Consider the following 11,338-nt stretch of genomic DNA (forward strand, 5'->3'; position numbering starts at 1 on the left):
AGGAATTCGTCCTCTAATAACTTGCCACACGAAACACACCTCTCCCGCTTGGACTGGACTGTGTCCCAGGATGGGGAGGCCAGTGAGAACCCTGTCCCTGCGCACCGCAAGGAGGGCCCGTGTTTCCTGCAGAGCCCTGGGGGTGTTGGCTCTCAGGAAATGCTGGACCAGAGAGGTGTCACCCACCAAGAGCAGGGAGGCAGAGAGCTCGGGGCTGGAACCCCCCAGGAGCGTGTCTGGGCCTGTGGCGGGATCCAGCGAGGCAGCAGGGATTTCCTGCCAAGCTAATGAGGGTGCTGGCAGCGTGCAGCCATCACTGGCAGGCAACGTTAGCTCTAATTGGGATCCAGCCCTGCCTCCTCTGGAGGGCGGCAGTGCCTGGGAGCAGGGCCCTCCACCTCAGAAACTTCCTGCCCCGCCTCCGGACCCCTGGGAGGGCACACGCCCTGGGCGCCCTGCAGCGTGTCCCCCCACCTCCCCAACTACCCCTCTTCCCTCCCCTTCCCCCACATTGAGATGCCTTCCATAGCCCACACAGGACACCTGGACCTAGCTAGTTGTGGCCAGCTTGTCTGAGGACTGGTCAGCCCGCTGGAGAAGAAACCGGTGTGTCCAAGGGCCGGCCACCCCACTGGAGATGAGAACGGCGTGTCCGAGGGCCGTCACCCTGCTAGAAATGAGAACGGCGTGTCCGAGGGCCGTCACCCCACTGGGGAAGAGACTGGCATGTCCGAGGGACGGTCACCCCGCTGGAGATGAGACCAGAGTGTCTGAGGGCCGTCACCCCGCTGGAAATGAGAACGGCGTGTCCGAGGACCGTCACCCCACTGGGGAAGAGACCAGCATGTCCGAGGGACGGTCACCCCGCTGGAGATGAGAACGGCGTGTCCAAGGGACAGTCACCCCGCTGGAGAAGAAACCAGTGTGTCCAAGGGCCGGCCACCCCGCTGGAGATGAGACCGGCGTGTCCGAGGGACGGTCACCCCGCTGGAGATGAGACCGGCATGTCCGAGGGCCGTCACCCCGCTGGAGATGAGAACGGCGTGTCCAAGTGCTGTCACCCCACTGGAGTACTCTGGGCTCCAGGCCACTCCCTCTCTGTGCCCCCACCTCTCGGGGTTCCAATGCCCAGGTGTGCTGCTTCCCTCCGTCCGTCCTTCCACCATCTCCTGCAGATGGAGAATTGCAACCGGAAGAAGAGGAGCACGGCTGGTGCTCCCAGCTGGAGCTTGCAGCCTGGGGGACCTGTAGGGGGTGGAGGGAAGGACCCTCAAGGCTGATGGGGTTTCCATGTTTCAGGGAACTTTCTCCAGAAGGAGGGACGATTTCTCACCTTGCAGGGCAGGACCAACACTTGATCAGCATCTTGTCTTGAGAACTTTATTGGAGCCCTGGACTTTCTGTCATCCACTCAGCTACTCCGTGCCGGGCCCTCAGGGGGTCCAGGGGATGGCGATCAGGGCAGACACGAGGCAGACCCGCCATCAAGGTAGCCCAGCCGCAGCCTAGAGCCCTTGTGTGCCTTCTGCCAGCTGAGATGAGGTTCAGACTCTGATCCAAGGAGGGTTTGCGGAATCCCTCCTCTGTGTCAGATGCTTAGAGGCTCGTTGGTGCATTGATGAGCTTGGCAGAACCTCAGCAAATCCGGGAGGTGAATTCGTGCTGAAGAAATGGAGGCTGAGACCCTAAACGCTTTGCCCAAAGTCACTCAGCGGACCAGTAGAAGGACCCAGATCCAGGACTCGGAAAGTCTTTGACACACGTGGTGGTGGCAGGGTGGGGGGAGGGGAGCTGCCAGCTGAAAAGGTTAACAGAACTTTTTGAAATCCCTTCTCGGATACCAAGTCCTGTGCTGCTAGATCTGCACCCAGGAATCAAAAGTTCTCACTTGGCCGAGCACCACTCCATCCCCCACCCACCGAAGAAACAGCCCCAGCCCGCCCAGCAGAGGACCACGGCAGCCTTGGTAGTTTTCCGACATCTGTGGCCACGGCCCATGGGGGACACCTTCTACGAGGGCCATGGAGGTGGACGTTTGGACTGGCTTTCCAGTCTGTGCTGCTTTTCCCTTCTGTCTGTCTCTCTCTCTTTCCTCCTTTCTAAAAGGAGAGCAAGGTCTCTATTGTGCCCCATTGTGTGCCCGCTGCCGGGCCGCTGGGTTTTCCCGCCCTGTCTCATTAAGATGGATGGGGTTGCTGCCTTATTAATAATTGGGAAGGTCGTTCTTTGTTTCTTGTTCCTCTCCTCACTAACGAAGCCTGCTCCGGTGGCTCCATAAAGAACTTTGCAGCCCCGGGCGCACCCAAGCATCTCCCCTGTGTGCAGGGCACTGGCTGCCAAGGCAGGCTGGCCAGCCAAGCCTGAGAGTCCCTAACGTGCCCCGCTCCAGGGCCCTGGTGTCACGGGAGGAAGGGCTGCCCGTCATGCCGCCCCAGGGAAGCTGTTGGACCCGCCCGCAATCACCCAGGGTGTGGAGGAGAGGACACAAGCCAAGTCCTAGGTCTGCACGGCTGGCTCCGGGCTTCGTTCTTCCCACTGAGCCACCCCAAGCATCTCTAGTCCTTAGGCAGACAGGCATCGTTCGAGGCACTGGGGCTGCCGTGGTGAGCAAAGCGACCAGTTGCCTTCTTGCCCGACTTTCCAGTGGAGAGAGACAAGGAAGGAACCAACATGCCAGGAAGCAGGACGTTAAGAAAGTGGGAGGTGCTGTGGGGAAAAGAACCAAGCAGGAGGGTTCCGTCTGAAAGGCTGGGAGAAGTGACATTTCCCTGGAGAGCTGGAGCAGGACAGTTCCAACGTCCCCGCCAGGGGCAAAGCCCCCAGGACCTCGAGTGAAACAATGAAGGCCCAGCCAGTATTTCATGGTGTGGGGCTGAGAAAGAGGCAGAATCTATGTTGGGTTAAGTCGGGGCTAGAGGGAGAGGGGTCTAGGTGGTCCACGGGAGGGAAGATTGGACTTGGGGCAAGGATGGGGCAGGAAAAGAAGCCCCCAGGCCTGAGTCAGGAGGGTGCGGGCACAGGGTAACTGTACCTGATGGATGTAGGTGCTTGACCACCCACTCCGCGCCTCACTCCCAATCCTGCCGCTCTCGTCCCACATGGACGGGACCCAAGTCCCCGCTGTGGCTGCAGAGCCCAGGTGAACAGAGAGGATTCAGGGAGGTAGCAACATCCAGGTAAAGGACTCCATTCGAGAAAGGTGAGGCCTCGCCAGCTTGCCAGCAGTTTGCACAAGCCGTTGGCCATATGAATTATGCTCCGCACACAAGTTCAGACTGCGTCAGGCCTGCCTTTTCTGCCCCTCCTGCTGATGACACGGATGTCTGTTCTCAGAAAACACTGCAGAATTCCTCCAAGGGCACAGAGCCCACTCCCTGTCTGCCCTTGAAGTGAAACTGAAAGTGTTAGCCACTCAGTTGTACCTGACTCTTTGCGACCCCCACGGACTGTAGCCCACCAGGCTCCTGTGTCCATGGGGATTCTCCAGGCAATTCCTGGAGCGGGTTGCCATTTCCTTCTCCGAGGGGTCTTCTCAATCCAGGGATCAAACCCAGGTTTCCTGCTTTGCAGGCAGATTCTTTACCATCTGAGCCAGCAGGGAAACCCTGTCTGCCCTTATTTACCTCCCTAAAAAAGGCAATAAGAAGAAAGAGGGGAGACGGTATTTACTTTTTGTAATGCTACTTGATTTTCTTCAAGCCCCCCAACTTTATGTCCTGGGCTTATGAACCAAAGCTTATTCTCACAGTCGAAGGAGACAAGGGTCTCTCTGCTCCCAGGGATGTCCCAGTTTGAGGGATTCCGGCCCCCAAGCCCTCACCCCCCTGCCACGTCAAGAAGATTAATGCCCTTTTTCCAACCTGTGAATGGGAGGCTGGGCTGTCACTGACCTCCTCCAAGAAAAGGGAGCCCGCATGTTTGCATGGAACTGAGGGAGCTTGGTTGAGTGCACGCACACACACACTCACACACACACACACACACACACACGCATCCTCCCAGGATCCACCAGGGGAAGCTTTTATTCTCCACGTAGTTTTAGGGTTGCATCAAAGTTTACCATGGCCTCTGAGTGAAGGGATTACATTGATTCTCTCGTAAATCTGCAGGCTGGCAGGTTCCGTGAGAAGAGGACCTGGGTTCTGGCCACTTGAGTCAACCCCACAGTGGGGTGGCAGGCCTCCCACCATCCTTCCTTTGATCCTGCCCCCAGAATTCACTGATGAGAGAAAAAGAGCAAATTCCTCCAGCCTTGACCAAGTGCTTCTCACGCACCAAGCACCATGTGGGCCCAGGGTGCCACCCACCCTGGGCCACCTCAGGGCCTGCCCTGCCTCCCCCCGGCTCTGTTCTCCTGCCCCAGGGTCTGGCTGGCTTCTCTCCTCCTGACCTCACCATGGAGGTCGGGTTTTAGAACAGCCTTCCTATCTGTTAACCCTGCAGACTCAGCGTGGATGCTGGAATCTGGCTAAGTCCGCACCCGGTCGCGCGCCAACCCCTGCCCACCCCCCCAGCTCTCCCTCATTTGATTTTAACACGATGTATACCTGCTTTTGAGCATTTTTCCTCAGCCTAAAATAGTAACAATCCTAGTAGCTTCTTACAAGGGTGCATTAATGCATTTAGAGGAGGTAACGCATGGAGAAGCTAACAACACCTGTCAACAGTCCTCATCCCCTGCAGAACGTTAGCGATGCTTCTTCTTCACCAGATTGCAGGATCCTCTGAACAGCTACTGCAAGCGACTGAGATGTATTCATCTTTATTTCCCCAGTCCCAGCTCCGATGTAGACGCTGGCACACTTAACAAGTAGATGCTTGTTCAGTGTTTGTTAAAAATACTCTGCATCCACCCAGTCCTGGGTGCTGGTCCTCGGAAGCTGGCAGCATACAGATTTGCTGTCCTGAGGAGTCCATTCATCCTGAGGTGTCAGGACCCCAGAGCTCTGTGGGTTCCCCTTCCCAGGTAAGTGTTTATACACTGGGGGCCGTGTAGTCCTTGAACCAGAAGAAGGCCTAATGGTGCCCAAGGCCTAGGGCAGTGGTGGGGGACAGATAATTATTGTGGACAAAATACCTTTTCACACTCTTTAAAGTTTTGTAAGAACTAAGCTCACCTCTCATTCAAAAGGACAATCATGACTTGTGGTTCCCAAGGAAGTGTGGGGGAGGGATGGAGTGGAAGTTTGGGGTTAGCGGATGCAGACTATCAAATGGAGAGAATGGATACAGCAAGGTCCTACTCTACAGCACAGGGAAGTAGAGTCAATATCCTGTAATAAACCAGAATGGAAAAGAACATGAAAAAGAATGCGTATATGTGTATATATATATCTGTATATATACTGTTGTTCAGTCACTCATTCGTGTCCAGCTCTGTAATCCCATGCACTCTAGCACACCAGGCTTCCCTGTTCTTCACTATTTCCGGTACTTTGCTCAAATTCATATCCATTGAGTCGGTGATGCCATTCAACCAGCATATTCCCTGTTGTCCCCTTCTCTTGCCTTCAATCTTTCCCAGCATCAGGGTCTTTTCCAATGAGTCGATTCTTCGCATCAGGTGGCAAAGTATTGGAGTTTTAGCTTCAGCATCAGTCCTTCCAGTGAATATTCAGGGTTGATTTCCTTTAGGATTGACTGCTTTGATCTCCTTGCTGTCCAAGGAACTCTCAAGAGTCTTCTCCAGTATCACAATTCCAAAGCATCAATTCTTCAACACTCAGCCTTCTTTATGGTTCAATTCTGAAAAACCATAGCTATGTAAGTATACATATATATAACTCAATGTGTGCATATTTGTATATAACTATACATAACTGAAATCATTTTGCTGTACAGCAGAGGTTAACACAATGTAAAACAACTATACTTTGATAAAATGCATTTTAAAAAAAAGGACCCTCACGGCTGCTGCTGCTGCTGCTGCTAAGTCACATCAGTCGTGTCCAACTCTGTGCGACCCCATAGACGGCAGCCCACCAGGCTCCCCCATCCCTGGGATTCTCCAGGCAAGAACACTGGAGTGGGTTGCCATTTCCTTCTCCAGTGCATGAAAGTGAAAAGTGAAAGTGAAGTCACTCAGTCGTGTCCGACTCTTAGCGACCCCATGGACTGCAGCCCACCAGGCTCCTCCACCCATGGGATTTCCCAGGCAAGAGTACTGGAGTGGGTGCCATTGCCTTCTCCGGTCATGGCTGGGACATGTACATCTACCAAGCGATGCCTCTCTGTCTCTGACAAAGTTTAATTGTATCAAACTCTGCCTCCCTTGGACAGGTTCTTCTGGTCAATGTTTTCCTTCCATAAGGGTGACCCATCACTTAGTCATCTAGTCAAGTCTGGCGGGGCTTCCTCTGTGGATCCTCACCTTAATGGGAGCAGCTTGCAGTGCTGGGACAGGGGAGGAGTGACCGGGCAAGTCATGGCAGGCACCTCTGGGTCAGGGAGCAACAGTGGGTGTGGACTCGCCCCCGGGCATCCAAGAAGAGCCACGGAAAGCCCTTTCTGGTGTTGCAGTCCCTGCCAGCTATGTGTCAACACCGCTCAGGACAGGCACCCACCAGCCAGAAACCCTGTGTGGATCCTGACTGCCTCTCCCAGCAAAGCCTAAAGTCAGGGCCCTCTGCAACTTGGCTCCAAACTTCCCCCATCTTTATCTTCGCTCATCCTCCTCCAAGGCCAAACCAAACAGCTCCCCTTTCCCTGGACACCCACAGGCTTCCCACCCTCCCACCTTGACCTTTGCTCTTTCTGATCCCTGACAGGCTGATCCTGTTCCCTCCATCAGTTGAAACCCCGTCACCTACCCCTCCAGGCTCAACTCGCTCACCTCTCTTCCTGACCGCATCAGCAAGACCTCTGCCCTGAAAGCCCGTTATGCTCTGTTCTACAGCCCTGCTGTTGTTTTCCTGCTTTGCTTTGTGTGTGTCTTTATCACACACACCCATCTTCCTAGATTGGAGGCTCTTAAAGGGCAGGGACCTCGTCTTATACATGTCATCCCACATCTCTTACAGAGTGTCATGGATGGGTGGATGGAAAAAGGGGAAAGGAGAAAGGAGGAAGGAAGACACAGGAATGAACGATAAACAAAAGGCCCTGGGGACAGCCAGCTCCTAACCAGAGAGGCCTCGCCCACTGAAGATGCCAGACATGCAGCCCTTCTCTCAATGGCTCCCTCCCTCCCCTCCCCGCACCTGGTACCCATTTCAGCCGCATCCATCACACAGACCTGGGATCACTGCGCAGAAAACATGCAAAGGCAGAGCAGGGCTGGCTCGGCCCCATGAGGTCCTCTTCCTCTCCAAGGGCCACTGACCCTACAGGAGATCAGGGAGGGACAGACCCATCTGCTGGGCCCCTTTATCCCCTGGTACGGACACACCCCAGAAGGTAACGTGACCACACACAGGACTCGCTGGTTGTCAGTGGCGACGGCAGATACACACTAAACCGATGCTGAGTGACAGGGATAAAAGCTGCCTTCCGCAGGATGCTTCAGTTAGCCAGAACTCCATCAGCCGCAATTCTTATCTCACTGAGGCTTTTGTTTGTCTTGTCTTTTCAATCTGAGTGTCCTTTCTGCAGGAGAAAGAGAAACAACCCAACAAAACAAACGGACAGTAGAAATTGTGGTCAAGAACAGTTTCAGGAGAAGAGAAAAAGGGAGGGTTTGTGATGCCTTACCATCCAGAGTTTCAGAGGTGATTTCAGCAAACGCCGAGCTGGTGACTCCGCTCCAAGTCGGCAAGCTCAGCAGGTCTCCTTCCCCTGCTGCCCCGAGCCTGCGTTAGAAGCTGGAGTCTGCCTGTGTCTGTTGATTGACCAATTCGCGGAGCCACACCCCAAGGATCTAGCTGAACCCTAGTCACACGGCTCGCTTTGGCCTCATTGGTAACTGGAGGATCCGCAGATCATGCCGAAGCCACTGGGGCCGCGGCCCAGCCTCTGCCCAGGAGGAGCTCTGGAGCCCAGCAAACACCTGGCTTAGTCCCTCTCCCTTCAGCCACTCTCCATGTGACCTCAGCAGATAGAAACCAGTCTGCCTTAGGTTCCCTGTCTGCAAAGCGGGGTGATAATAATATACCCAAGACTTCCCCTGTGGCTAGGACTCCGCACTTCTATTGCAGAGGCGTGGGTTTGATCCCTGGTCAGGGAACTAAGATCCCATATGCCACATGACACAGCCAAAAAAGAATTTTAAAAACGCAATAACATACCTTCGGGAATCCACAAAGACTAATGGAGATAATGTATTAGTATATTAATAATGCTCTAACACACCCAGGAGCTAAAAAAAGAGCTGAATTTTTTTCCCCTTCCACCTGCATGCCAAACCTCTCACACCCCAGGCCCCAGGCTGTCCCTCCCAGAAAGTTCTGTCTGCAGCTCTCCAGGCCTCTTAAGGTGAGATGCTCTGATCCGTCACACCCTGAGAACCCCTGCCCTCTGCAGTATGGGGCAGGCACCTCCACCCTGAGCCCCCCGCGCCCCACAGCTTGCTCCCCAGTGCCTCTGCCCCAGCAGTGACCCCGCCACTGGCGAGAGACAGAACTGAGAGAGAGGAGACAAAACGGGCAGCCTGTGAAGTCCTCCCCCAGCCCCCTCAAACTATGCTTCTAGCCTGGTACAGTGCCAGCTCCATCATACTCCGAGATCCCTTACTTAATCCCTATGACTTAAGGACTGACATTGTCCCCTTACAGATAAGGAAACCAGGGCCCAGAAAAGTAGCTTTCTCAAAGTCACACATCTCATAAGTGTTGGAACCAGCCTTGGAGCCCACGGGGTCTGACTCCAGAGCCAAGCCTGCAGCCCTGAGCCTGGGGGCACCCTGTGTCCCCAAGGCTTCAGGCAGGACGACCCCCTCATCCCAGAACTGCCTTTGGCAGGGACCCACCCTGGGTAACTACTTTTCATTTATTCTTTCCAATTCTCACAGCAAGCCCACACTTGCTAGGAAAAGGTTTACTTTTCCTATTAGATGAGATACTTTCCTATCCAGATGCGAAATACTGAGGTCCAGAGGCATGAAGTGAAACTGTAAGGCACAGAGCTTGTAAGGGGCCAAATCAGATTCATCTGACTGCAAAGCCTGTGACTTTTCTGCTGCCCCAGCTCAAAGGTCAGCGCCAGACACACAGAGGAGGCCTGAATGGCCATACCCTCATGATGGCTTAAGAGGTAGTGAGACCCCATCTGTTCAAGCTCTCCCCAGGATCCCCAGGTACAAACCAAACCCCAGCCCCATGACCTTCTCCAAGAGCCCGGCCACGTGCCTGCAGTAATGAGTGTATTATCTGGGACTGGAACACTTGCAGTAGCATACAGATTAACCGGGCTGCCTTTATCTGGGCTGAACTGTCTGTTGGTAGAGACCAGAGCCCAGAAGGACTGTGACAGAGGAAGGGACGTGGATTTGGCAGGAGAGTGTGTTGGATGTTCAAGGTGTTGTCAGGATGACTGGAGTGAAGAAGCTTGAGGTTGGAGGTGGGAGAGCCAGAGAGAGGGTGCCCTGTGCAAGTGGGCAGCACCAAGGCTGGCTGAGCGCAAACCCTGCCCTACAGCACTGCGAGCTCCATCACCCTGCTAGCAGGGCCAGGGACGCCTGATTCCCCCTGTTGTTATCACTGCATCTCTATAACCACCACCCCTTACTTATGTATCTGCATCACTTATCCATCTTCTTGACAGTCTCCCCAGCCCTAGAAGTCACCCCACGAATGCAGGGACCACTGAATCACAGAGCATCCCCAAAGCAGGCTCCAACTCCACCCTCTGGAATCATCCCCTCTTATAACAAAACGCAGATTCCTCAGCTGGGTCTTCGTGCCCCAGAAGCTGAGACTCTGCCCTCACCCAGGGAAGACTCCTGAGTGGGCGGACAGAGATGCTGCCCCTTGGGGCCTTGCAATAGGATGGCCATCCCTGGCCCTTTAAGGCTCCTTGTGGATGGAGGGTGACGGGTGCCCTCCATTCGGGTGCCTGACAGAGTGGAGCCCAGTCTGCAAGGCTCCTTGGTTGAAGGAGCAGCTCTCCCGTGCTCCTTGGGGGTGCCCGGGATATGCACACTTCTTCCTCCACTGCACCCACTCCCAGTAGACCGGGGAATTTGGTGGAGACTGCTCATACTTTGCGTCTTGTGAGGCGAAGCCAATAAATAGTTATTGTTGATTTCAAGCCAGAGGTTGGAAGAGAGCAAATGGCTTTCAAGGAAGTGTGAACAAGGGGCTTCCCTGATGGTCCAGTGGCTAAGACTCCGCACTCCCAATACAGGGGGCTGGGTTCCATCCCTGGTCAGGGAACTGGATCCCGCATGCCACAGCTAAGACCTGGTGCAACCAAGTAAATAAGTAAAAAATTTTTTTGAAAGAGTGAACAAGGGGAGGAGGAAGGAGAGGGTGGGATGAATGGACAGAGTAACACGGAAACTTACATTACCATATGTAAAATAGATAGCCAAGAGTCTTCTCCAGCACAACATTTCAAAAGCATCAATTCTTCTGCGCTCAGCTTTCTTCACAGTCCAACTTTCATATCCATGGCATCTGGTCCCATCATTTCATGGGAAATAAATGGGGAAACAGTGGAAACAGTGTCAGACTTTATTTTGGGGGGCTCCAAAATCACTGCAGATGGTGATTTTGATGGGAATTTGCTGTATGACTCAGGGAACTCAAACGGGGGCTCTGTAACCAACTAGATGGGTAGGAAGGGGTGGGAGATGGGAGGGAGGTTCAAGAGGGAGGGTACATATGTATACCGATGGCTGATTCATGCTGATGTTTGGCAGAAACCAACACACTTCTGTAAAGCAAGGATCCTTCAATTAAAAAATAAATAAAATTAAAATTTTAAAAAGAAGTGTGAACAAAATAAAGTGAGATCCATAGCTGGAGAATGATTCGGGGACTAAAGCATGGCACATCCTGATGCAAGAATAAATTTTTAGTTGGAAAGACATTAGAAGCTCACTTTTCACAGCCTCTCAAGGATGATGGGTGTCCCTGGTGGCTCACATCCATACATGACCACTGGAAAAACCATAGCCTTGACTAGACAGACCTTTGTTGGCAAAGTAATATCTCTGCTTTTTAATATGCTATCTAGGTTGGTCATAACTTTCCTTCCAATGAGTAAGCGTCTTTTCATTTCATGGCTGCAATCACCATCTGCAGTGATTTTGGAGCCCCCAAAAATAAAGTCTGACACTGTTTCCACTGTTTCCCCATCTATTTCCAATGAAGTGATGGGACCAGATGCCATGGATATGAAAGTTGGACTGTGAAGAAAGCTGAGCACAGAAGAATTTACGCTTTTGAACTGTGGTGCTGAA

The 11,338-nt window shown here is 53.5% G+C and overlaps 1 long non-coding RNA gene across 1 annotated transcript; it reads right to left on the reverse strand.

Annotated features, from left to right (window-relative positions):
• Positions 1 to 4,525: 4,525 nt before the first annotated feature.
• Positions 4,526 to 8,244, reverse strand: LOC139180211 (uncharacterized). Its single transcript, XR_011564523.1, has 3 exons — positions 7,690 to 8,244; positions 7,235 to 7,584; positions 4,526 to 5,745 (listed from the first exon to the last, which is right to left on the reverse strand). It is a non-coding gene; the product is annotated as an uncharacterized lncRNA (long non-coding RNA).
• Between the last annotated feature and the right edge of the window lie 3,094 nt (positions 8,245 to 11,338).

The sequence above is a fragment of the Bos indicus genome, chromosome 27 (genome assembly GCF_029378745.1).
Source record: "Bos indicus isolate NIAB-ARS_2022 breed Sahiwal x Tharparkar chromosome 27, NIAB-ARS_B.indTharparkar_mat_pri_1.0, whole genome shotgun sequence".
Classification (NCBI taxonomy): domain Eukaryota; kingdom Metazoa; phylum Chordata; class Mammalia; order Artiodactyla; family Bovidae; genus Bos; species Bos indicus.